The sequence below is a fragment of the Gossypium hirsutum genome, chromosome D01 (assembly GCF_007990345.1).
Source record: "Gossypium hirsutum isolate 1008001.06 chromosome D01, Gossypium_hirsutum_v2.1, whole genome shotgun sequence".
Lineage (NCBI taxonomy): Eukaryota > Viridiplantae > Streptophyta > Magnoliopsida > Malvales > Malvaceae > Gossypium > Gossypium hirsutum.
In genome coordinates this window covers 54,265,435-54,289,315 of record NC_053437.1, presented here as the reverse complement: position 1 = coordinate 54,289,315, position 23,881 = coordinate 54,265,435, and the positions used below count along the sequence as shown (strand labels likewise).

General features: G+C 33.7%; 1 non-coding gene across 1 annotated transcript; it reads right to left on the bottom strand.

The window, feature by feature from the left end:
* Positions 1-12,162: 12,162 nt before the first annotated feature.
* LOC121214299 (small nucleolar RNA R71) lies at positions 12,163-12,268 on the bottom strand. Its single transcript, XR_005909883.1, has one exon. It is a non-coding gene; the product is annotated as a small nucleolar RNA R71 (small nucleolar RNA).
* Between the last annotated feature and the right edge of the window lie 11,613 nt (positions 12,269-23,881).

The window sequence follows — 23,881 nt, the reverse complement described above, 5'->3', positions numbered from 1 at the left end:
TCTGGCCTTCTAATTCCTGGGTTTAACTCACTGAAAAGTGGCACAGCATATTGTCTGATGCAACGTTCCCTATCATCGACAATGAGGATAGGATCTCGTACATGATTGGCATCATTACCTTGGTCTTGATTCTGATTTTCAAGGTCCATCTCGACTTGTCTTTGAGCTATTCGTCCACGTCTTCTTTGTCTGAAAGTTCACTCAATTTTAGGGTGTTCGGGGAGTAAATCGATAATTCGATCTATGCTCATAAACACATGAAAAGAAAATCACAAAAATTAAAAAGAATAAGTTAGTAATGTTAGAAATAAATCAAATTGAAAATAAATAAATTCACGAAAAAAATGAATATGGCAACAGTTGACAATCCCCGGCAACGGCGCCAAAAACTTGTAACGCGTAGGTTGTGAAAGTGTACACAATCTTTATCAAGTAATAAGTAAGGATCGAGTTATCGTCTCCACATGGATTGTATTTGTGCTGAGTCACTTAATTTGTAAAATTATATTAACAATTTGCTAAATAAAAACACAATATAGTTGAGAAGTGGTGTTTAAAATATATTAAACTAAATGTAATGATCCCTAATGCAAATTATCCTAAGTATGCAAACTATATGAATGAAATAGATTTGAGTAAAATTAAACACAATTTGTAACAATTATAACATAAATAAACTAGGACAATTACTTTAATTAACCTCAATTTATTATCAACATGCTTAATAACATTCGGAAAACCATTCCATGGCAACTCGATCTTTCATGAGTTTGGAAACCACATTAGGACATTTTAGAATCCTTTACGTAGTAAATACACATTTTACCGATCCTTATTTACTAAGGGTTTCTTAGCATTCATGTGAGGTAACAAGGACGTGTTAGGTTTGAAATAATTTAATCACATAAATCTAAAAACTATGCAGATAACAGAGCTTGGTTAGAGTTGTTATGCAACCTACAATTTAATCGTGTTAGGATATAAATTGAGCATGCACATTTCAACTATGCGTCCATTAGATGTCGTCTGGTTAGGATTGCTCAGCTAATTCAGGTGCATTTCAATCACGTATGAACAAAATATAGACTTGATTTTAATTGAAAACATGATCAATTGAGGCGTAAATATTATAAACATGAATCAAATAAATATTATTTAATCAAAGTAATCATCCTAGCTCAAATAAAATTAAGCTAACATTGTTGTAAACAAGAACAAAGAACACATAGCAAACATCTTTATATTAAGTTAAAGAAAAGAAAGATTAAACCCAATTCAGAGTGGCTGTCACCCAAGACTCTGATTGACGAGACTCCTTCATTCCTTTGCTTTGCTCCTTCACTGATGATTCTCTAAGGTGGCCGACCAAGGGTTCTTTAAGAGGCTTAATTGTTAAAATCTCCATGAAGAGATAATGCTAAGCGTGGGAATGGAAAAGACTAAGAGAAAAAGAGAGAATGATGCTTGATTGATGATGAATGAAGGAATGAGAGGGTCTTATTTATAGGTAAGGAGTGAGAGATAGTTTGCTAAAAATAGGAGTTTCCATCTTTTGAAGCATCTTCCATGGGTGGCCGACCATAATTTTAGTTAGTTGAGCTGATATTTCCTTGATTTTTTGTCAATTTGAGTGCCACAACAACTCAGGACTGAGACTCGGTCAAGTGCAAATCTTCAAGTAAATCTCTAATTTCTTCAACTCTTCAAGGACCTTGTGAAATTAAACCAAAAAGTGGTTTATGGACAGCCATGTGCAAGCGAATATTGGGTTGACTTTGTCTCCAATTTGGAGAGTTTTGTAATCCAGCAAAGCTATCAGACCTGTCCAAAATAAATCAACAAGTTAGAGGACCAAATATAATTTTATATTTTATTATTTAATTAATTATGCATGACCCACTTTATGTCTTAAAAAATATAATATATTCAAATTAATATAAAATAAGCCATTTATTGCATTAAAACTATATAATAAAGCATAAAATCACATTTTAATAATTTCTATGTCCTAATTGCATATTTTCACATATTTCATTAATTTATGAAACAATTACTTAGTTTTAACAACGAATTTAAGTAAAAAGGTGATAAATTACATAGGAAAAATTCTATATATTTTTCCGTTTACACTTACCCTAAGACGAATGACACCATGATTGTACCTACTTTTGAAGGTGAAAGACAGGAGGTTACTTGATGCAGTGTCCCAAGAGATTTTCTGAGTCTTGGAATAGGTTTTCAAGATTACGGTTGAAAGGACTAAGATGGAGAAAGAGAGTAAACACTTAGAGTGCAAGAGAAAGGAAAAGAATATAGTTCGAAAAAGGAGAGAGTCTGCTTCCATTAGTCTAAATCCACGACCTTTAAAATGGGCCAGAGAAGCCAGACCTCAACAAAATGTTGTAGTAGTTATTATTGGAGAAACAATTAGATCAATTAAAGTTTTGATTTGTAGATATTGTGGTAAGTGTCATCCAGTAGAGTTTTTGTTAAAATTGGGAATTGGGGTAGCAGAATCTGTTAGTAACATTTATGTAATTAGATCTACAAGATATATGTTGGAAATTTAAAGAGACGCAATGTCTGGAATTGTCTTGGAATCAGAGTTGCATAGTGAAAGCTTGGTAGCCCGGTTTGAAGGAAAAGGGGTAACAATTTTTATGACTAGGAAAATTTCAAGGACGAAATTTCTTTGAGGAGAGAATTGTAACCTCCAAAAAATTGAAGGTTAGTATAATCGGGTTTTTAAACTAAGAGAGAGTGGTCATGCCCTAAAATTTGAGATTATCTATGTATTTTTAGGAAATAAATGAGGATTGGTTTGTTAGTTCAGTGTTAGTGAATCGTTCCTTGAAACCCAAGTTCAAATCCTTTCTACCGCATCATTTTTATTATTTTGCAAATTTTGCATCAAACCCTAGTATGTGACACGCCTTTTTTTTAAATAAATATTGAAAAATTATTTCAAAAATAAGGAAATATCCTAGTGGTTAATTGATAAGTTGAAAATCATGAAAATTAGATTGAAGTTCGAAGTTCAAATCCTTTCCCATGCGAAATAATTAATTTTTACAAAAATCTCTTGTTTTTAATGTCTGTGTTGTCGATACCCTTGTAATCCTAGGTATAAATGTTAAATTTGACACAAAAAAAGAAGCCTTTATTCTATTTTTAATCACCTTAGCCATTCCACCCCTCTCCTCTCTTCTTTTCTCTTCAATTTTTTTCTTTCTCCATTGTTGTTGTCACCCATAACACCTAGTTTTATCATCTTTTTCGTTTCTTTTTGCCACAAGATTTTGTATCATATCCCCCATCATAATGATGTCATTTTTATATAATTAAATTATCCCTAAATATGAAATCTTGAGTCTCCAAGATCTATTCCTAATGTTGCTAAGGAGTGCAATTGCCGCTCTTTTCAATTAGCTTGTGTAAGGTCTCTTTTTCCTTGAATTTCTTAATTAATCTTGTCAATTAAAAACCTAAATTTCTAGATCTATAATTTTGGGGAATTTTAAAGGTATTTTTCCAGCTTTTAAAAGGACCTCAAAATCGTTCTTGAATAAGCCCTAATTTTACCCACCATAAGTGGTGGTGCGTGCGCCTATGTGCAAGAAAAGGGGTTGTTTTGTTTCTAAATTCTTTTACTCAAATTTCCAGAATTAATTTTTTTTCTTGAACCCTCTTAATCATCCTTTAATCACTTATCAATTAGGAAAGAATTTCTTGATCAATTGGCCATTCAGATCTCACAAATTGGGAAGCGTAAGTGTGATTAAATGTAAACTAGTTTGTTGTTTCGACATAGTTATTGGGTAAAGGTTATATATTGATTAAATTAAGGGTTTTAATCAATATGAATACCGATTTTCTAGTATTTAAATGTGTTAGGTGCTGACCCGAATGCCCAAAATTAACAGTAAAGCCGAAAGACGTTCGCGCGTACGATTCACATTAGAATAGTGTAAGAAATCTAACTAGTTTGGATTCGTAAAATAGTTGTAATTGTGAAGTTTGGTTTTAACCCATAAGTGGGTGTTTAGGGGGATTTTTAAGAGGTGAATTAATTTAATTTGTACTCATTTTTAATAGGTTTGTTTTGAGGCTTATTAAGGAAATCAAGAGATTCACTAGTGTGCTGCGAAAAAGTGTAAAATAAGGTGTGGGCCCTAAACTCATAAATTTTTTTTATAATGATAATTTATCATGTTATATTTGATGATTTAGTTTGCTGATTGGATTGGATTAATAGCCAAATTATTAATTTTGTAAGTGGCCAAATCAAGTACGTTTTAAGCCCTAAAATATTAATGTGCTAGCAAAGTTTCTAGTTTGACAGTGTGATTATGTGATTGATACTTTGATGCATGACTGTGTTATTTGGTATGAGATTGGTTGTATGTATGGCATGATTTTCTGAAATATGAGTTTATGCATGATATAATTGCATATAAAATTTTCCATGTTATATTGGAAAGCTTGCTATACATGCACATTGGAAATTCGTAAAAGTATGTGAAATTGTGTAATGTTGAATGATATCATCTTCTTGGTAATTTGAAAGTTAGGACATTGATTCCTTTCACTGAAAGTATTCAATTATTTAGGGCATGTTGAACATTCAATTAAATGTGAAAAGTATTAAATTATGACTATGTATGAGATTGTATGAGATATTACATGTGCATTGGGATGAGATATTTGGAGTATCGACGGGATTGGTGATTATATTGCATTTATTCATATTAAGTTCGTGGTTATATTAAGTTTCGTGGAGTACGGGTGACATATTAAGTCTGCATTTATTCATAGTTAGTGCACTACATTTGGAGTATCGAGGGGATTGGTGATTATATTGCATTACTTTTTATTCGACAATTTTACTCCATTATTTTTTATTCGATGGTTTTACCACATCGTGCTATACTCGCATTCGTTGGAGTTTTCCAGACGGGTTTTGGGGAACTCGTGGTGTGTTGCAGATTTCATTACATCATGCTCACGACATACTCAAATATTATTGATTTATGCTACGTATTGTATTGTGTTGTATTGAATGGTATTGAAATTAATGATTGTTACTCGATTGATTGATGGCATATAACACCTTATACCAGACCTAGTCGCCAAGCCCTGATATGGGATGTCACAGCACTGTCTCGTCTCGTGTACATTGAATTGGAAGTTAGATTCAAGCAAACTAATCATCTTTCATTAACCCGTACAAGTGTTAAGTCGTCCAAATAGTTAATTAACGATTGTACATGCAAATCATTCGTTAATCGGTCATACACATAGCCAGAATCAAGCATAAGGGCTAATTAGCAACATTTCATAAAAATGTTCGTAGGTATCGATACAGACATCCATGTATCAATATTTTCCTTAAGTGTTATCGAAAAACAATACCAATTGAGCATACTATTTTCAGCCAAAATCCTGAAGCATAAAAAATTATCGGTACCACTTACGAAATATCAATACTTTAGCCTCGAGTACCGATACTCGAGATAAGGTATCGATACCAAAATGTTATTTTGTTTTACTGTACACTTTAATTTGCAGAGGTATCATTTTTAAAGCGTAAAATCAATACATCTGCCCCTGAACATGAATTTTTAGAATATATGTGAACTAAGCCACTCCAAATGTGATTCTAACCAATATGTATCAGTCACTAAGTTAAATAACCATTCATACGGCTTAATCAATAGTACAAAATGTGAAAAACAAGTCTGACCACAAATCATCATGCCAAAATCAATGTCTACAATCCTAAGTAATAGCAATAACATGGTATTCTTAGAAACCAAATCAAAATGGTTAAAAATAAATTACCCAAAATAGTTCTACCACATTGCCTAATTCCCTAATACAAATAAAAATAATAGTTCGCCTACGATAAACAACCAATCTTCCTTGAATCACTCCCTTTGAAACCACACTGCCCACACCGTGACGTCACTAATCTGCATATGTTGAAATGAGGGGGTGAGCTTTAACAAGCTCAGTGAAAATAAGAATTTCCAGAACTTAAACATATCATCATGCAACGCAACCAATCATTTACTCACAAGTACATACTTACTCAAGCATAGAACATAATCCACATGATAACATAAAATATGATAAATTGAGAAAAGGTGGTAGTTGCTTTATGAAACATATAGTGAGCACTGCCATCACATCGGATACACGGATCTCCATTACACCACATAGACTCATAGAGCCAACATGTCCCAAAAATGAAGCATTTAGGTAACACTCTCCTTATTACCCCTCACATATCTCCTTGAATAGAGCTTAGCTCTCATTTCTTTATCCCTCCAAAAATGTCCCAGAGCCTCAGCACCCAAAACCACTAAACATATAAGTGAGTACTCACAATCCTATGGCATGCTAACTATATCCAATGGTTCCAAGATCACAAGGCCAAAATATTCGAAAACAACATATATTACTTACCGATTATCCGTGCGCTATCATTACATATTAGCATCTTTTGCAAAACTCTAGCATAGTCATATAGCATATATATTACACATTCATTTCATATATATGATTGCACTTTACACAATAGTCACTATATTCACATACCACTTTTCATGCACAATACATAATCACAAAATCACAAGATAATTATGAATTTCAAAGAAACTTACACTTAGAACTTATAGTAGGGGTTTAGGCTACATCTAAATTACCAATTAACACATGACTCGTGTTTACGAGTAGCAATCCCATACACTCACCACTTTATGCTTTAGTCGAAAAGCCAAAAGCTCAACTAACGCTTCCCTAGCTTGTGGCAAGCTCTAACGACTTCGAAGCTTTACACATAAAAATCACACAACAACCATAGTCAAATATCCACCAAAATTCATTCAAAGCAACTAACACACAAGCTTTAAGCTAAGCTCCCATGTAACTTAAACTATTAACACATCAAACTTTAAATTCTAATATCTCGGTCTATACTTAATATTTTTGTTTAATTTTAGTTCTGTTCATCTAATTAATCATCCACGCCTAATTCACAACCTTCAAACTAGACAAATCTACTCAATTCATGGTATTGACATTTTTTTTACATCTTTTAGGCAATTTTCACAAAATTCTTTAAAACATGAGAAATCATTAACAAAACTTCAAGGTAAGTTTAAAAACCTTCTAATCATGCTAAAATAAGTTGAAAAACACTTTGAAACAAAATTTTGACTCAAAATCCTGAAATCTACCATTAATGGTTCGATTTTTGGGTTTTATTTAAAACATACGATTTGAGGGCTATTAATTTAGTTTTAGAGTCTAAATAACATTATAAACCAATGGATACATGAGTGGTTACCTTTTTTGAAAGAATGAATAAGTTTCAACGTAAATCCAAAAAACCTACATTTGAAGAAGATGGTGAAATCTATGGAGTTTTGGGTGTTTTTCTTGGGGATTTTTTATGGTAATTTACTTAGGAATGATAGGAAATCAATGTGTTATGGTTTGGGAATAAAAAATAAATGGAATAGTGACGAAAAGAAGAAGGGGTGACACAAAGAAGAGGAGAGGAAAATTTAACATGAAAACTGTAGGTGGAAGGTGACTTTTAGGTTCAATTTTAAAAACTGGTTTAATTTCCACATAAATACTCACTTTTTTTTTCTATTACAAATCTGTCATTTCTCTAAAATTAAGTATTTCTAGAACACTTTTTCAAAAATTAATTTAAGAGCTAAGATTCCAAAGTTGAAAACATTATCGAGTACTAACCTTACAAAATTCCGACCTCATATAGGCCAAAATTCCTAAAATACCCCTAAAACTCCTAGGCACTACTTTAGGGTGCTACAATTCTCCCCCTCTAAAAAGAATTTTGTCCTTGAAATTACCTTAGTTAAACAAATAAGGATATTGTTGTTTCATCACTTCCTCGATTTCCCATTTAGCCTCTTCAATCTTGTGGTTGTGCCACAAAACTTTAACCAACAGAAATCTCTTATTACGTAAAACCTTCTCTTCACGAGCTAAAATTTCAATTGGTTCTTCCTCATAAGAAAGGTCATCACGGATTTCAATTTCTTCAACTGGCACAATATGCGATGATTTTGAACGATACTTTTGTAACATAGACACATGAAAAGCATCATGAATTCGTTCAAGCTCTGGTGGCAACTTGAGATGATAAGCTATAGAACCAACCTTCTCAACAACTTCATAAGGTCCAATATATCTTGGACATAACTTACCCTTCCAACCAAATATCAAAACTTTCTTCCACGGTGAAACCTTCAAAAATAACGTATTGCCAACTTGAAACTCGATATCTCGACATTTCAAATCAACATAAGATTTCTGCTTATCAGACGCTGCTTTCAAATGATAAGAAATTAGTTTCACCTTCCATTCAATCTCATGAACTGAATCCAGCCCAACAACTCGCCTCTCATCTAACTCAGTCCAACACAAGGGAGTTCCAAACTTCCTACCATACAATGCCTCAAACAGTGCCATGTGAATACTCACTTGGAAACTGTTGTTGTAAGCAAACTTTGCTAAGGGCAAATATCGCTCCCAACTACCACTAAACTCGATCACACAGCTTCGCAATATATATTCTAGAACTTGAATTACCCTTTTAGATTGACCATCAGTTTAGGGGTGATAAGCCATACTGAAAGTATGCTTCAATCCCAAAGCCTCTTGCAAACTCTTCCAAAACCTTGAAGTAAATCTCGGATCCCTATCAGAAATAATCAAAACTAGAACCCCATGAAGACGAACAATCTCAGCAATATACAACTCTACCAACTACTTCATCAAATATTTGGTTTGCACCGCTAACAAATGCGCACTCTTCGAAAATAAATCAACTATACCCTATACCCAATCTTTCCTCGAAGGAGTCAATGGCAAACCCGAAACAAAATTCATACTAATCTTATCCCACTTCCATTCAGGAATAGCAATAGGTTGCATCAACCCCGAAGGAAATTTATGTTCAGCTTTCACCTTTTTGTACACCAAACATCGAGCCACAAAATCTGTAACATCACGCTTTAACTCAGGCCACCAATAAATCCAACGAAGAATATAATACATTGTACCACTACTGGGATGCATAGCTTAAGGGCTACTATCAGCCTTAATAAGGATCGGTTGCCTTAAATCCACATCTTGCGGCACACACAACCTACTTCAAAAATTCAAGATACTATCACTATCAACATCAAAGTCTCTCTTAATACCTTGCTCAACCTGTCGAATCCTCTTCAAAAAATCTCCATCTAACGGCTGTTTTTCCTTAATCTATTGCAACAAAGTCGACTTCACCTAAAGTTCAGTACATAAACCACCATCACTAGCTAAACTCAAGAGCACAAACATAGCTCTCAACTCTATCAACGATTTCCTACTTAAAGCATCAACAACTACATTCACCTTGCCAGGATGATACTCAATCACACAATCATAATCTTTTCAAAGCTCAATCCAACGCCTTTGCCTTCAATTCAAATCTTTTTGGGTGAGGAGGTACTTAAGGCTCTTCTGATCAGTGTAGATAACACACATATCTCCATAGATATAATGGTGCTAAATCTTAAATGCAAACACCACAGTAGCAAGCTCCAAATCATGAGTAGGATAGTTTCGTTCGTGCGTATTCAACTGCCTTGAAGCATAAGCCACAACTTTACCTTCTTGCGTTAAAATGCAACAAAGAACCGAATATACAGCATCGCTATAAACTACAAAGTCTTTCCTAAGCTCCGGTTGAACGAACACTGGTGCTTTAGTCAAAACTGCCTTAAGCTCATCAAAACTCTTTTGTCCAGCATCAGTCCACTTGAACACCACATCTTTCTGAAGTATTTTCGTTAAAGGAGCCGTAATAAGAAAAAATAATTCAATGAATCTACGATAATAACCAACTAAGCCTAAGAAGCTTCAAACTTCAGTAACACTCTTAAGCAGCTTTCATTCCAAAATCGCCTCTACCTTTTTAGGATCCACTCGAATCCCTTCTGCTAAAACAAGATGACCTAAGAATGCCACTTCTTTCACCCAGAATTCACACTTACTTAACTTTGCATACAACTGTTTACTTCAAAAAATCTACAAAATCACCCTTAAATACTCGTCGTGATCTTCCTCCAAATGAGAGTACACTAAAATATCATTTATAAGGACAACTACAAATTGATTCAAATATGAATGAAACGCACGATTCATCAAATCCATGAACACGGTAGGAGCATTAGTCAATCCATACAGCATCACTAAAAACTTATAACGCCCATACCGAGTCTTAAAAGCAGTTTTCAACACATCCGACTCCTTCACTTACATTTGGTAATACCCAGATCTTCAGTCAATCTCCGAGAACACCGTTACACCTTGAAACTAATCAAACAAGTCATCAATTCATGGCAAGGGACACTTATTCTTAATAGTTAACTTGTTTAATTGCCTATAATCAACACACATCCTCATTGTACCATCCTTTTTCTTTACAAACAAAATCGGTACACCTTACAGGGATACACTTGGTCGAATAAACCTCATATTCGACAACTCATGCAATTGAATCCTTAACTCCCTGAGCTCTTTTGGTGCCATGTAATAGGGTGCAATAGGCACCAATGCAGTACCAAGATAAAGCTCAATTCCAAACTCCACTTCCCAATCCGGTGGCAAACCTGCTAACTCTTCTAGAAACACTTCAGGAAAATCCATAACAGTACTAATATCCTAAACTCTTAACTCCTTACTAACTGAAGTCATCACATAAGCCAAGTAAGCCTTACAACCTATACCCATCAACTTCTCAGCCTTCATAGCTGAAACCATATTGGACATAAAACCAGATCTTTCACCCACCACAACTATTTCCATTCCATCACTATTCCTCAAAGAAATCAGCTTAGTCTCAAAATCTGCCCTAACCTTATGTTCAGTTAACCAATCCATACCAAGTATCACATCAAATCCATAAAATGGAAATTTCATAAGGTCCATAGAGAAAAAATGTCCTTGAAGTATGAGGTTCAATTTTAAAAATTATTTTAATTGAAACATAAATTCTTACTATTTTGACTCTATTGTAAATTAGTCCTTTCTCTAAAATTAAGAGTTTCTAGAATACTTTTTCAAAAATTGATTCAACAATCAATATGCCAAAGTAGAAAATAGTATCGAGTACTAACCTTTTGAAATTCTAAGTTCATATAGGCCAAAATTCCTAAAGCTCTTAGGCCCTACTTTGGGGTGTTACATGGTACATACCCATATACTGTGTGACATCGATTTGATAGTGGCTAAGTAGTGTTTTGAAATTTCAATGATGGTTATATGTTATTTTGTTAATGCTAGTATGTTTCACTATATTTTATATTTGTGACTGTTTAATTAACTATTCAACCCATACCGAGCTTTCATAAGCTCACCCCCATAGTGTTTAACGTTTTAGGTAAACCTCGAAACTAGGACCGAACCCGACATACGGAGAAAAACCTTGGACCTTACACTATTTTTAATAAGTATTAATCAGTCTCTATTGGTTTTGGTTTGTAATTTTTTTAATTATTTCTAGCCTGTGGCTTGGTAACTTTTCATTTAGGGATTTTTGCATGCTTGGATTACTCAAGCAAAAGAATCGTGAAATGCATGATATTTGACTTAAATAAAATTTGACATTGTTCCCTAATTATCGCTACATTGCAAAGGAATCGTATTTGAAAAAAAATTGATAAGTAAACTAGGTTTCCAAAATGACTTGAAAAATGTTTTTTTTCGTTGCATTAGTTTAACATCGAGTTTTTATAAAGATGAGCGACAGGCAAATTTTTTTTACTAAAACAACACTATCAACAATAAAATGAATCTTAAGTCCAGTTGACCTAATAAATGAATGTTTTAAACTAGCACAAAAGTACAACTACAATTTTTCTCTAGAATGAGTTTATTTAAAGTCTTCAAAGGTAACTAAGTTAGCTTAGCCATTTTAGTGGGTAATGTCTAGTCCTATTGTCTAGGCCAAGTTTAGGAGGTTACAGAGTTAGAGAAGGATTGAAAAGATGAACTTTGAATATCTGGATCAAGGAAATAGAGCAAATCATGCTAAAAATCCTATCCTTATGAAGTACTTCCCATTTAGCAAGAATGCTTAGTTAAAGAATGAGATCACTACCTTCCAATAGGTGGATGACGAGTCCTTGCATGAGGCATGGGAAAGGTTTAAAGAACTATTATGAAGAAGCACTCATCACGAAATCTCTCATTGTATCCAATTAAAAACGTCCTATAATAGTCTTAATGCTCACACAAGGATGGTAGTGGATGCTTATGGTAACAGTGCTCTCCTTTCTAAGTCTTATAACGAGGCTTATGAAATCATTGAGAGGATTTCTAATAACAATTACCAATAGCTAACCAATCGAGTAGTGTCATGAAGATGAGTTGCTGCAGTACATGAAATGGACGCTTTTACTTCACTTGCATCTCAGGTATCCTCAATATCCTTAATGCTTAAAAACTTTACTACTAATGGGTTTGATAATTTTGCAGCTCAATCGTCGGATCAAATCGAAAATGTAGCCTATGTTATTATGGGGAAGGGCACTAGTTCAAATATTACCCATCAAACCCAAAATCTGTGTATTACGTGGGTAACCAAAGCAAGAACTGAGGAAGGTAAGGACTGCAATCTAGTCTTTATAACCCATCTTGGCAAAACCACCCTAATTTCTCTTAGAGTAACCAAGGGGCTGGACCCAATAACACTTCTACACAACCTAGACCGACCCAGTCACCTGTATTTACCCAACAAGTTCAAAAATAACCTCAATGTGAACCTTTCAATGGCTTAGAAAACCTGTTGAATGCATACATAAAGGAAAATGATGTCTTAACCCAAAGCCAAGTAGCCACATTGAAAAACCTGGAAAACCAAATGGGCCAACATGCAATTGAACTTAGGAACTGACCACAAGGTGCTTTGCCTAGTGATACGGAGAACTCGAGAAATACGATGAAAGAGCATTGTAAAATATTGACACTAAGGAGCCAAACACAATAGAGCCCAACATTCTTGAAGTTGAAAAGAGCAAATTGATCAAAAGAACTAGAATCTATAAAACCCAATAAGGTAACTTCTGAACCAGTTAATTCTGATAAACTAACAACTTCATTTAGATGTAGACTTGGCATAAAAGATAATTCAACCAGTTCAAATTAAAAATCCTCCACCACCCTACCCTCAAAAACTTTAAAAGTAGAAGTAGGAAGTCCAGTTCATTAAATTCCTAGAAGTGCTCAAGCAACTTTATATCAACATTTCATTGGTAAAATCTCTTGAACAGATGCCAAAGTACTTGAAATTCATGAAGGATATCTTGTCCAAGAAACGAAGAGTTAGAGAATTTGAGACAGTAGCCCTGATGAAGGAGTGTAGTGTAAACCTTCAAAATAAACTACCCCCAAAGATGAAGGACCCTAGATGTTTTACCATACCTTATAACATTGTAGCAACTTATTGTGGTAAGGTATTATGTGATTTGGGTGCAAACATCAACTTGATGCCCATGTCTATATTTAGAAAGTTGGGGATAGGTGAAGTTAGACCAACTATGGTTACACTTCAATTAGTAGATCAATCCTTAACACATCCAGAAGGAAAAATTAAGGATTTATTGGTACGTCTAGAAAAATTTATTTTTCCCTCTGACTTTGTTATTTTAGACATTGAAGTAGATAAAGGGTACTAATCATCCTAGGAAGGTTTTTCCTAGGAATTGGAAGAATCCTTATTGATGTGCAGAAGGGCGAGCCTACAATACATGTTCAGGATGATCAGGTAACTTTTAATGTTTTTAAGTCTATGCAATTCCCTAACACAATTGATTATTTTTTTTAGTATTTGAGTTAGAGGATTTAGCTATAGAAGGGGAATTCAACTCTATTGAAGACCCATTGGAGCAAGTTTTGATGTCAAACCCTCCAAATGATGAAGGGATTTAATCCACAATCCCGTTTTAAATCTTTTGAATTAGAAAGCAGAAATTATGTTCAACCAAAAGCGTCAATCGAAGGGCCACCTAAATTAGAAGTTAAGATACTTCCCTCACACTTAAAATATGTTTATTTAGGTAAGGCTTTGACTTTGCCTATGATTGTTTCAACAGAGTTAAATGAAGAGTAAGAAGAGAAACTTATTTCACTACTTGAAAATTTTGAAAGGCTATCGAATGGACCATTGCTGATATCTGTGGTATTAGTCTATCCGTTTGCAAGCATAAAATCATCCTAAAAGATAGCAAGACAGGGACAATTCATGGACAATAAAGACTGAACCCCATTATGAAAGATGCTGTAAAGAAAGAGATCATAAAATGGTTAGATATGGCTATAAGTTATCCCATCTCAGACAGTTCATGTGTAAGTTCGGTCCAGTGCGTGCCAAAGAAAAGAGGTATTATGGTAAAAAAGAATGAATATAATGAGTTGATACCGACCAAAACGGTTACGGGATGGAGAATTTGCATAGATTACCGAAAGTTGAACTAGGCAATTAGGAAATATCATTTTCCTTTTCCATTCTTGGACTAGATGCTTGATAAACTCGCGGGGCGAGACTATCACTATTTTCTTGATGGTTACTCAGGGTACAATCTGATCACAGTAGCATCGAAAGATCAACAAAAAAGAACATTCCCATGCCCATATGATACATTTACATTTAGACGCATGCCATTTGGTTTATGTAATGCACCTACTACATTTCAAAGATGTATGTTGGCTATTTTCACTGACATGGTTGAGAAGTGTTTGGAAGTTTTTATGGTCAATTTTTCAGTTTTTGGAGTCACTTATGATGATTTCTTAGCCAATCTAGCTAAGGTACTAAGGCGGTGCAAAGAAACAAACCTTGTACTGAATTGGAAAAGTGCCATTTCATGGTACGAAAAGGTATTATTTTGGGGCACCAAATAACAAGATAGCGAATCGAGGTAGATAAACTAAAGGTAGCTGTTATTGAGAAACTCTCACCTCTAACATCTATAAAGGATGTTAAGAGCTTCTTGGGACATGCCGATTTCTATCGAAAAATCATGAAAGACTTCTCCAAAATTGCTAAACCCTTATGCAAATTATTTGAGAATGACACTATATTCAACTTTGATAAAGAATGCTTAAAAGCATTTAATTTTCTGAAGAATTGGTTAGTTTTTACAACAATTATTGTCACACAGGATTGGGATTTTCCATTTGAGCTAATGTGTGATGCAAGTGTGTTCACAGTAGGAGTCGTGATAGGCCAGTGAAGGAACAAAGTTTTTCATCCCATCTACTATGCAAGTCAGACTCTGACTGAAGCTTAACTGAACTATACAATAACAAAAAAAAGAGTTACTTTCTATTGTTTTCACTTTTGACAAGTTTTGATCTTATCTTGTAGGTACCAAAGTGATTGTCGATACAGATCATTTGGCAATTAAATATTTACTTGCCAAGAAAGATGCCAAGCCGATATTGATTCGATGGGTAGTTCTACTCTAAGAATTTGATCTAGAAATTTAAGATCGAAAATGGGTAGAAAACCAAGTAATAGATCACTTATCTAGATTGGAGCCACAAGAAGGTACTTTATCTCATGTACCATTCTAGGAGACATTTCCAGATGAGCACATACTTAAGGTACATCATGTCCATAACACCCCTTGGTTTATTGATTTTGCTGACTATTTAGCTTGTGGTTTGATACCAATTGATAATACATATCAACAAAAGAAAAGGTTTCTTCACGATGTGAAGTACTATTTTTGGGGAGAGCCACATTTTTTCAAAAAGTACGCAAATCAAATGATCAGGAGATGCGTGGTAGAAAATGATGTACATAAGATTTTATATCATTGTCACGCAACTCTGAGTGGGGGATATTTTGGAGGTACACGTACTGTAGCCAAAGTACTGTAAGCCGAATTTTTTTGGCCAACGTTATTCAAAGATACGCATGTCTACGTAAAGAGTTGTGATAGATGTCAGAGTATTGAAAACATCACCAACAAAAATGAGATGTCCTCAACAAACATCATTGAGGTAGAATTATTAGATGTTTGGTGTATTGAATTTCTTGGTACATTCCCTCATTCTTTTGGTCATAAGTATATATTGGTAGTTGTAGACTATGTATTTAAGTGGGTTAAGGCCGAGGCATCTTCGACGGACAATGCCAAGGTTGTGATGAAGTTTTTGTAGAAACATGTGTTCACAAGGTTTGGAACTCCTAAGGCTATCATCAGTGATGTGGGTCCCATTTTGTGAACAAATGGTTGAAATCGTTGCTCAATAAACATGGAGTAAAGCACAAGGTTACCACAACTTACTATCTGTAGATGAATTGACAAGCTGAATTGGTGAATAAAGAGATAAAAGGTATACTCGTGAAGGTAGTTTGTCCAAACTGATGAGATTGGTCCAAAAGACTGGATGACGCTTTATGGGCCTACAATGCAGCATACAAGACACCTTTAGGGATGTATCCCTATCAGTTGGTTTTTGGGAAAGCCTGTCATTTGCCCTTAGAGTTAGAACATAAAGCTTATTGGGCTCTCCAACAGCTCCACTTAGATCTCAAGCTTGCTAAAGAGAAACAAATGCTTCAACTTAATGAGTTACAAGAGTTTCAAATGTTCTCATATGAAAATGTCAAACTATTCAATTAGAGACTAAAAAGATGGGATGACAAGCACATTCGAGTTCAGGAATTTGAAGTAGGTCAACAAGTCTTGTTGCTCAATTCAAAATTAAGGTTCTTTCCAGGTAAGTTAAAATCACATTGGTCCTATCCATTCACTATTCATCAAGTGTTCCCCTACGAGGTTGTTGAACTTCACGGTAAGGAAGGTAATTTCAGAGTTAATGCTCAGCGCTTGAAACATTATTGGAAGGATAAAATCTCATTCATTTTATCAGATACCTAAATTTTTATTTCTCTTTTAAATAAATGACTTAGCCTATGTTTTTTTCAATTAGTAATAAATTCTATCTAGGAGATTGGAACTTAAGCGGGACTACTTATGACTCCTCCAATCTTTCCTGGGAATTGATTTTAACATAATCTTCTGAGAAAATATTTCCTAACTGACAAAATAAATTTTTTATTTTGCAAATAAAAGGTCAATTTTGATTCGAATTTTAGTTTGCAACTCAAATTTCAAATTATTTATAAGTCTAGGGACTAAATTGAATTATTTGAAAAATTTGACTTTTTTTGTAAATATTAAAATTAGTTGTCTTTTTTTGTAAATATTTTTAAAAATAGCTAAAATAAATACTTTTAATTTCTTTTTAATTTAAGATAACAACAACTAATATATAATTATATTTTATATAATATATATTAATTGTAATTAATCTTGTAAAGGATTATAATTATTTAATATTTTGTTAAACATTTTTTAAGAGTTTTATTTCTAATAAATAAGATAATATCAAGTAATATGTTAATATACTTTATATTATATATTAATTGATATTGCTTTTAAATAAGATTAGGAGTTATAGTTTTTAAATATTATTTCTTCTAAGATTTTGAGTTGAATTCCCCCAAACTCACACTTTGAATACCACTTTCCCATTCACTTCCTCTACCGTTGTCCTCAACACCATCCACCCCCAAGGCATCTAGTGTCGCTGCCCTCATCTACCTTCATCGAAAAGTATTGACTGCACCACTCGCAACCACACTGACCAACAGCGACCATCGCTCGTACATGCTACCCTGTGCACCTTCCCACACGCACAACCTATACATTCCACAACTCACGGCTGCCCCTGCTCACACACCAGTCACATGTAGTGCCCTGCTCCGCTACTGCCCTAGCCCTTGCGAACCTCAGCTTAGGCATACAAGCTAGTCGCGTGCTTGTTTCCTTTGCACCACGCCACCACCTTTCTGCAACCATCAAATGCACAAACCAATTACCCTCTAGCCAACCCTAAATCGACATCTTTAGCTTCACATTCTATTATTTACTTTATTGAGTTCTGAATTTTTATGAAAAGGTGGTAAGAAAATTTTCTCTTAAATTTTAAATTTGATTTAATGATTTGATTTCAAATTTATTGAATTATTTTATGTAAATTGAATTTTTGAGAAAATATTTGTTTCCATCTTATGTTCAGGTTAATCATGTCTCGCAAAAGAACTTGTGCCTTTGTCCATGTTGAAGAATCACGAAACAAATTCCATTATGAAGAAGCCAAAGAGAGATACGATAAAATTTTCAAAAATCAACAAATGCTCCATGAAAAATGCTTTACATTGAAAGAAAACAACTATACTAATTTCATGGCGAGCATTCGACAAGTTGCTGAAGCCTTAGATTGGGAAGTGTTTTGTAAGAAAAGACCAGGTGCAAATGAAGAGTTAGTTTGTGAATTTTATACGAATTTGACCTCAAGCGAGTTAACAAAATTCTCTATTCAAGGAATCAATGTACCAATAAATTCAAGCACAATTAATGACTTCTTTAATTTACCTGATTTTGAGGACGACGAATATTCTTCCTTGATGGAAAATATTGGGGCCGAAAAATTGCAAGAAATTCTCGAGGAACTTACAGTTTCGGGATCTAAATGGACTCTATCAAAGCATGGAACACACACTTGTCGTAGATAATATTTGACACTGTTAGCAAATGTATTGTTTTATTTTTTTCGGTTCAGTCTTATGCCTTTTTCACATGGGACTACAATTTCAATTGAACGAATGGTCTTGTTATACTCAATTATGACAGAAAAGACCATTGATGTGGGAAAAATTATTCTGAGAGAAATTTGAAATTGTGCCGTTAGACGTTATGCCCAGTATACTTTCCCTTTACGATAAAAATTTTGTCCTTGAAAGCTAAAATTCTTGCAAATGCAAAGAATATAGGTTATAGCCAAGGCACAATCACAGATTGGGAGCTCTATTGAGTAGCCAAAGATTCTATTCTGCAGCAACGAGTTGAATTGAGCGAGGATCTCGAAGAAGAAGAAGAATATCCCACGAAGATTGAACCAATGCAGTCAACTGAAATCCCTGATAAGGCAGAACCAATTGAACCAATGATTGAACCTGACATGGCGACCTCAACATTCAGAACTCATTCACCTCACCCAAATTTTCGTGATGAGCTGTCCAAGTTGATGGACCTAATGCAACATATGCAGTGGCAACAATAAGCTTGTAGAGATATTCAAAAATATGTAATTACTTAATAAGAAGCGCTTTTACGAAAATATTCCTTGACCCATTTATTTTTGTGCTTGAGTTTCCATATTTTATATTTAAATCATGAAGTCCAATATCGAAGAGTGAACGAAGCGATTCATGCAAAAAACAATGACGATAGAGCAAAAAAAGGGGATATTTACTTTATTTTATTTTTTTCTTAGGATATTTAAAGTTTTTAGGATTAGGTTCTTTCAGGATATTATTTCTCGCATAATAAAATAAGAGGTGGAAATCATTAATAAAATGGAACGAATAGCAAAATAAGAACTATGGCAATAGATATGTACATGTCTAGGATTGGATTTGCCTTGGAAAAGCTTGGTATTTAAGCAGTCAAACTTGACTCACCTCCCTTTCCTAAGGTCCTACCTGTTGTAAAGTATCTATTCACATCTATATTTTCAGTCTCTCTATTGTTTTTAACAATGGGGACATTGTTCATCTTAAGTAGGGGGACCAAAAATTAAAATTGTTTTTCAAGATGCATTATTCTTATAATTATGATTAAGTTATATTTTGCTCAAAAAATTGATTTTTCATTAATTATGCTAACTTCTAATATAAATAAAGTTCTATTATCTCAATAATTGTTACGTTAGCTGAACTATGACATAATGTTACTCTTAATAAAATTTGCAAATCATACCATAAATTTTTTTAATTCTTTAGGGGAGCTAGACATGCATGAAAGTTTAAATCTCTAGAATTGACTTAGTAATTTCTTGAGGCGAAATCCTAGGAAGCATGAAATTTTGAAAATGACTTAGGCAAGCTTTTGTTTGGACCGTTTGAGCCTTTCAAGCCAACCTTAATGAATATTTGCAATATTTAGCTATCATTTCTCTTATAATTATCTTTAAATTGTCCCAAACACTAGACATAGTCTATCTAGAATAGTTTCTGGAAATAAGTTTGGGAGAGTTAAAAAGAAGTATCAAATGCTCAAAAGAAAAAAAATTGTAGTACATACAGTAAAATGCTCGTGTTCTAAAAAGAGAGAGCATATGTACTCAAAAGAAATAGATGTACAAAAGAGCTTGTGAAAGCAAAATAAGTTGGTGTATTGAAAGAAGTTAGTTCAAAAGTTCGATACAAACTGAGTCTAGGGTTTTTAGCTTAAAATTATCTATCTTTTACCTACCCCTAGCCCAACCACATTACAACCTATTTAAAAGACCTTTCGGTTAAGAGTTTTGTGCTGCCTACATTAGTGGAGAGAAACTGCTAAGTTCAACATATGAAGACATAAGTTAAATTTAGTGATTGCAATTTAGTCTTAAATAAAGGAATAAAATTAAATGGTAAGAATTAGCATGTCCTTATTAAGAATACATTTAGTTTATTCTTTCTAGCATGATAACAATTGAGAATAATTTGAACAACATGTATACTTGAGTTGCATAATTGCAAAATTATTGTTCTTGAGCATAATTACACTAAACTCATAATTGTGGGGGAAATGTATTCTAAAGACATTCTTTAATGGTGATTTCAAGCACTTCCTCTTTTCAATTTCTGCCTTACTCGAGATAAGTAATGAATTAAGTTTCGAGGTGTGGAAACACAAAAATATATACTTTTTTAGCATATTTTGAGCTCTAATTCATGCAGTTTCGTAGTAAATTTTGTCGAAATTCATACTTTAATTATAAAATAATTAAATTGCACTTAAATGATTAAAATATTTAATTTTAATTATTTTTATAAGAAATTTTCACAAATTTGGCTTATTTTTGACAGTTTTGCATAAAAGGTGAAATTTGGCTCGGTAGAAACTTTGGAAGGCTTGAACCGTTGGGGTGATTCTTTGCATCAAATGGAACAAGAAAGTGGCTAACTAATTTTTCCAGTAATTGACGATCCAATAATGAATATAATACATGTTATAATTAATTTGAATTCACTTCATGCTGAGTTAAAATTATTAATTATAAGATGAATTAAAAGGAGACCCAATTGTACTAACAAAAGAAGACTGATCCAATAAGAGAAATAGCAGCCCAAAACTGTCCAACAAGCTGACTCAATTAGGCTATTTAGCTGGTTTTATTACTTTCACAATATCCCTCAAAGTTTCTTTAAACTTTATTCAAACCCCTCCACTTTTAGTGCCTTTGAATATTCCCCTCCACTTTTATTCAAACTTGCTCCTTTTATGGTCAACCAAGGAAGAGTGTATGGCTGCTAATTATTTTCTATTTTTAGTAGTCACTCCCATCTATAAATACCCCCTTTGTTACTTCATTCAAGATACCATTCATTCCCACTAATATCTCTCCCTTTCTCCCTTTCTCTATTTTCTTTCCCTTCCTTGTTTTCCTATTTCCCTTGCCAATTTCCCTCTCAAAAAAGAGCCTTCTTCCACCTTGGAATAGCAGCATTCAACTATTCACAAAGCCTTAGTTCAACAGAACAAGCAGAGAAGAAGAGGATTGCACTAGTCTAGCTTCAGAGAAATACTATATTTGCTTCCTAGTTCCCTTCTCTTTAATTTTCTTGTTTATGTTATGATTATGAATATGAATGATTATTGTGTTGTTGTTATTGTTCTAATTAAAATGGTTTAAATTAATTCGTGTTAGATTGATTTCATTCTATCCACTTGAATTATTAAAATCATGTTTGTTTTGTTATAGGCCTTGGTAAGTTGTTCAATTAAATAAAATCAAGCATATGTTATACTAGCATTATAAAATGTAAGGTAACGAATGAATTAATTATTAAACATATAGAAATTGTTATCAATTAAAATAGTATTTAGTTTGTACATGTTTAATCTTCTGAGGTAGTTGAAGGTTAAATTAGCGACAGTATTAAACAATACATTAGCCTTCCATAACTTGCATGATTATTGTGATTAAATTGTTTTAATATAGAAATATATTGTTACCTCACTTAATCTTAAATGTGCTTATGAAGATTGATTAATTGTTTGAATTGACATTGATAAATGTTCAAGAGATTAGTAAATTGAGTAAGTATGTATGTACAGTAGTTAACAAATTACCAAGTAGTTGTGAAAGTCTTTGTAACAACATGAACTTGGGTTTAGTAATTCTAAGTTAAGGAATGTATTAATCTAACAAAATTATGTCATATTGATTAAAACTCATCTTTTTGAAATTGCGCATTGGAATTTTTACTTTTTTATTTTTATTACTTAGTTAATTTTTAGTTTTTAAATCACTTCTTCAAAATAACATATTTTTCCCATCACCAAAGTGTTTGATTTACATTTCATAAATATTTTTTGTTTTACAGTCTCTGTGGGTACGATAACTTGACATTTACTTGTTACTTTATTACTTGTTGTGATTGTGTACACTTGCACATTTTCATCGTTCCAGGAAGGTAAAGGGATTTTACATTAATAAATAAGAATAATGCTACACGGTTCAAAAGTCAAAATGAAAGATAAAATAAAAGCAATGTACAAGACTAAACGAACTAGATCTCAGTACTATCCCTCACCAAGTTGATTAATAGGCTCATTTGGGACCTTTTCAAAAGGAGGGGTGTCCTTTACGGCCTGACCTTCTGATGCTGAGCCTTCTCCGTCGTCTTCAACATCCAGGTGTTAAGGAGGAATAAGTCACCAGATTATTTCCATTCTTTTTAGAAAGCTTCCCACTCTTCACTCTTAGGATAGTAAATGTTAAAATTTAGAGACTCTGTAGAAATATCACTAATGTAGCCAAAATCCATGCGAATGATATCAAAAGGACCTATAACCACTTGGGCATGTAGGAGTAGATTTAACCTCCACTATGGTAGAGTGTCATTAATATTTTTCTTAGTATCTCCTAATAATTTTTTATTGTTTTATTATGAGAATGGTGTATATTTTCTAGTTATTCCTTGTGACTCTCCTCTAGAGCTCCAAATTTCTCTCCTAAGGCAAATTTCTCGACCTCTAACGAATTGACTTCCTGTTTTAGTTGCTCATTTTTGGTAAGAGCATCCATGTGCTTACCCAACAAAGCTGTAATCCGTGCATCTAGTCTTCCAACTAGATTGTGGGAATCTAGATATTTTCGGCATAGCTCAACCAAAAAATCTTCGCTAGCTTTTGTAGCTTTTTCTAAATCTGCCACTTTATGATCATAATGTTTAATGGTGTTTCTAAGATCCCCACTCTAAAGATTATGCTCCATTGATAGGACTTCTGACACTTGAGACATGTACAACAATGGGCACGATATAGAGTTGTATGAAAGGTAAGAAGAAAAAGCCTCTCTCAACTGGTGGGGTATTATATTTTGTTGTTGTTGGAAGACAGAACTAAGGGAGATGGAGGTTGGCGCTGATTCCAAAAGATCATGCCAAGGAAAGATCCCTCATGTTTCAGTGGATGGGGTAACACAAGATGTAATATTGGGAGAGGTAATAGTTTGGGCCAAATGTAATACCTCTGTGGGACTTTGGTTCTTTAACTGTTGAGGACTAGACAATTGTATTGGAGAGTCTGACCGATGGATAGATTCATCAGGAAATAATGGAATGTCTATCAAGACAGGAACTGTAGGGGATGAGAAATTGTCATGGTTGGTTCCTTACTTGATTCATGTCGTTTGAGAGAAGGACAATCAATATTTTTAGTCTCTT